This window comes from Nannospalax galili, unplaced genomic scaffold (genome assembly GCF_000622305.1).
Source record: "Nannospalax galili isolate Female #2095 unplaced genomic scaffold, S.galili_v1.0 scaffold34, whole genome shotgun sequence".
NCBI lineage: Eukaryota > Metazoa > Chordata > Mammalia > Rodentia > Spalacidae > Nannospalax > Nannospalax galili.
Genome location: NW_008338996.1, coordinates 359,091 through 364,022, shown reverse-complemented (window position 1 = coordinate 364,022; position 4,932 = coordinate 359,091). Strand labels below are relative to the sequence as shown.

General features: G+C 49.4%; 1 pseudogene; it reads left to right on the top strand.

The window, feature by feature from the left end:
- Positions 1-4,274: 4,274 nt before the first annotated feature.
- On the top strand, positions 4,275-4,627 carry LOC103734484 (annotated as a pseudogene).
- The last annotated feature ends 305 nt before the right edge of the window (positions 4,628-4,932 follow it).

Genomic DNA, 4,932 nt, shown 5'->3' with positions numbered 1-4,932 from the left:
TGGGGGGGACTGGAGGAGCTCCAGGCTCCTGTGGAAGGATTCACACATAATCTAGTAGGCTTGGGGGATACAGGCCCTCAGTAACAGACACCTAGCTCTCTAATCCCTCTGTGCTGGCTCCCTTCCCAACGAAACCTGAGGGAGGGAAGAAACCTAGACGTACTGAGATCAAGTGAAAGATAGTCTTTGGCAGAAGCCTTTAAAACTGAGTCAGAAGAGACAAGGGAGAAGAAGATTCAGCAGGGAAAGGCACTTACTACCAGCCTGACCACCTGAGTTCAATCACCCAAACCAATAGGGTAGAAGAAGAGAACTGACTTCTGAAAGTTGTCCTCTGACCGCCACATACTTGTAGACACACACACACACACACACACACACACACACACACACAAAATAAACAAATGCAAAAGAAAAAAAAGAGTCAGAGAATGAATGGAGCAGCAGAGGAAAAAACCCTGGACTATCAGACGTAAATGAGTTTGAGTTTTCTCTTGAGCATCCTTGCTCTGTGACCTCTAGCCAGCAGCCTAACGTCTCTGAGGCTCAGGTTGCTTGTTAGGGTGATCAAGAAGACTTTAGCAGGTAATGATAGCAGATAGGTTAACAAACTGTAGGCATCCAATACATGTGCAACTGAAAAGACCTATATATTCAAACGTCCATGAGGCAGACCTGGAACAGAGGGAGGGCTGATAGAGAAGAGATACATAGGGAGGAAGGGGCTAGCTCAGCACAGCACAGAAGGGACCATTACCACCCAGAAACACACAGGCGCAGGGACCTGCGCAGGCTGGGGTTGTTACTACTGAGGTTAATGTCTAGGTATGATTCAAGTCTCAGCTGGAGCAGTGGCCACAGAACTGAGTCTCTGTCTCTCTCCGTGACATTTCCAGCCTCACCTTTGTCTCCATCTGTCTGTGTGTCTCTGCATTCTCTCTGGAGGCCTTTGTGCAAATCTTTCTGTCTCTGTGCTCTGCAATGCTCCCTTCTGCTTGGCTGTCTTACTATGCTGCTCTGTGAATCTGTCTGTTTCTGCCTCGCAATCTGTTTTTCTCTCATTCTTTGTCATCATGGATTTTTTTTGTTGTGGTTGTATTTTCAATTCAACTAAAATCAGAGGTGGAGTGAGTGTCAGGATTGAGAAGCCAGCACTTTGCTCCTCCCCCAGGGAATGTGCCACAGCTCAGCCCTGGCAGAGCCTCTGCTGGTAGAGAAGGTGGACGCCTGCCCTCTGATGCAACCTGGCCTTGGCTAGGGCAAAGAGCGTGGCGTGCCCTTGTAAATGTGGCCATTTCCCGTATGACCTCCTCACCTTGTGCCCGATAGGCATCCTCATCTCTCCATTTCCTCGCTGAGGCACTGTCTCAGGGTAGCCTATGAACTTGAACTCAGTTGGTCCTTCCTGCTTTCCCCTAGGCCAGGCCCATCCTCTCCTCTCAGCCCTCTTGGTTACCTTGCTGTTATGGCTGATGCCTCCTGCCTGTCCTCCTCTCCTTTGGTGGCACACCTGTACATGGGCCTTCAGACTTGCTCACCCCTGCTCCCTGAAGTAGTGTGTCTTCTGCAGTGCCTGCCTCGCCAGCTCCTGCCTGCTATGCAGCCACCCTGAGCATCCACTGTGCCCCACACAGGATCTCTCTGACTCTTGGTTCTGTCTTCTTTTCCCTCTGTGAATTCCTTCTTTTCCCTTTATCCTCTGCTGACTCTTGGTTTTGTCTTCTTTTCCTACCAGTTGGTACCTCAGTTTCCTCACCACTTCTTCCCCCTCAGCCCAGTCCCAGTAACTTCTCAAGGTTGTCTTCAGTCCTGGACCCCTTGCCCCCGCCCCAAGCCCTGCTCTTCTCTCTACATAACCCAGTGGTGCCAGCCTTCTTGATCATGAACTCTCTGCTTCCGGCTGCACAGAGGGACTCAGAACCTGTGTGGAGGGACCAGGTGTTATGAGAACCTGTCTGTCTTCAGCCCCTCCCACCACTGGGCCAGGTCACTTTCCCTGCTTGCTGCTGGGGTTCTGTCCCAGGATCCCTAAGGGATGTCACCTCCTGGTTGCTACAAATCCAGATCCACAGGACTGCTCCTGGGCCAGCCAGAATTCTAGCTTTTTCAGAGGCCCCATATGCCACAGAACCCCCCAAATCAACAAGCCTGGAGGGGGAGGGTCACACTCATGGGAAGGAGTATTGCCCTCCAATTAATAACTTGAAGTGTAGGGATGGGACTTGTTGAAAATGGGGCACACCACTAATCCCATTAGTCGTTGCTCCCTAGTGGGAACTCTGACTCACTTGCACCTACTAGTCATCAGAGAAAGGCAGGGAGCTATGGGGGAAAGGTGTATCAGGAAGGCCTCAGAGCTGGGGACTAGTTTTGGCCTAGTTCTTGAACTTAGACTTTTGACCTTCTTCTCAGAGGTCCATTTCTCCATTGTCCTGTGAAGGGCTGGGACTCAATGACCACAGTGACCCTAGAACCCCTGACAGGTGGGGCTGTGAGACATATTTACCTTTTGGTTAACATCAACCCTACATAACCACCTTGAACTTCACCAAATCCCGTGTGTCCAGGAGCAAGTAGTGTTGGCCTTTCCTGGAGATGCCAGGGTGGGAAGCTCGGGGCCCCGCATACCAGGAGACATGACCACTCCAGAACCACCAACTTGGACTCCACTTTGGCCTCCCTTGTCTTGTCCTTGTAAATTATCTGCTACCAAGGCACTTCAGCCTGAATACTGTGGCCATCTGCAGTGGAACAATCTGTGATGTAGGAGGGGGTCCTGTGCATCCCAAGGCATTTGGTAGCACTCCTGAAGAACCCCTAAGGAAGTGTTAGCAAACAGCCTCCCTTCATCAGTGAAGGCACCCAGAAAACCACCACCCATCCAAGAACCACAACCTCAGCTTCCTCCTCCTGATTCCCCATCAATGAAAGGGGAATTCACAGTGGCAGGCAGGAGCTGGGGCAGGGCTCCAGAGGGTGTGTGTTCGGTGTGCACCAGGCCTGGGGGGCATCCCCAGAAGCAATGATAAAAGTGACAGCGGGGAGAAGGGGAGAGGGGAAGGCTGCCTTATGTCATTATATCAGTAGTGTTTACTGAACACAAGAGACTCTTCCTGGTGCTTGGCCTGCTTTATGTTTTAATTCATAGAATCCATACTGCCACCCTAAAGGTGGGTGGCATTCTTCCCATCATGAGTAACCCCCATTAGGCTTAAGGCTAAGAAGTGGCAGATTCAAACAAGGCCATCTGACTTCCATCACCCACAGAGCACAGTGATTTCAGGATGGAGTGAGGCAGTGGGTGGGTTCCATTGTACTGTATGGAAACTATCTCTGTGTTCAGAGATTGATGGTGTTAGCCTCCATCAGCCTCTGACCCAAATGTCAGCCATTAATTCTTCCTACCATTTCACAGGGAGCCAATGGCTATTGAGCCCAGCTCAAGGCTCCAATGGGTACATTTGGGTTTTGTTTAGGATGACGTAAGGCACTTTGGAGGTGGGTGTGGGCTTCTCAAAGGAGAGTGGCAGTCACATGAGCATGTTTTAGCCCATGAGAAAGACCCTCCCCAGGCTGCAATGGAGAGCCAGGGAGGGGAGGAGACTGGTCCAGAGTCATCGCCATTAAGTACAGGCACACCCCTGGATGGGGCATGGGGCTGCCTGCTGCAACATGATCCTCACCTGAACCCACTGCTCCCCACCCCTGCAAGAAATGGGAGGAGGAAGTAAGTGGAAGGGCAGTGAAGCTGAGGAGGAAGTCAGAGTGAGAGGCCCCTTCCTTTGTGTTAAAGCAGATTGTACAGGTTCTGGGCCTGTAGTCTGAATGGTGCCAAAAACCAAAACCAACAAACAAAAAATTGATGGACTGTGTCTCCAACACTTACGCATTTCCCATTAAACTCTGCGTTCCTTCTTTGCTTTTCAAGTTGGAAAAATAAGAGGGATAGCAATTAAGGAGACACCCAATGTCAACCTCTGGCCCCCACACACATGGGCAAGTACACATATGCACACACACATACACACACACAGGCCAATATGATGGTGATGATGATGATGAAAATAATAATAATAATAGGAGTTGAGCAATGGCCACCCCTTTAGATAGGTCATGAGCTCTTCTCTGTTTCCCAAACCCCAGCCCCACAGACCCAGGCTAATGTTCTTTTAAGATTTTTATTTTATTTTATGTGCATCAGTGTTCCATCTGCATGTATGTAAGTGCACTATGTGCATGCAGGATCCACAGAGGCCAGAAGAGGGTATCAAAGCCCTTGGAACTGGAGTTACTGATGGTTGTGAACTGCCATATGGGTGTTGAGTCCTCTGGAAGAGCAGCCAGTTTTCTTAGCTGCCAAGCCATCTCTCTAGCCCCAACCTGAGGCCCTGAAGAAAGTAACACCGCTTCTCCTTTCGTCCACCGTCGTCTTCTGTACGCTTGTCTTGGTCTCTCACCATGTCTTCTCACAAGACTTTCAGAATCAAGCAATTCCTGGCCAAGAAACAAAAGCAAAATCATCCTATTCCCCAGTGGATTCAGATGAAAACCGGTAACAAAATCAGGTACAACTCCAAGAGAAGGCACTGGAGGAGAACCAAGCTGGGTCTGTGAGGATTCGCACACGATGGCATGGCTGGCTGTTTAAGGACTCATGGTCATCATTAGGCCTACCAAATGGAACTGAAAGTTTTTATCCTAGAGATTTGGTCAAATTAGGAATCTGATTTGCTTTTTTTTTTTATCTGCTTTGCATAAGCAAATTGATTGGTTCAATAATAAATATGTAGAACCTTTGGGGGGGAAAAAGGAAAGAAAGAAAGAAACACCATGTTGAATCTCTACTGGAATTGCTCTCTGACTCAGGACATCACTCCATCTGTCTGGGCCAGTTTCCTTGTTTACAGAATGGAAATACAGAACCTTGCAAAC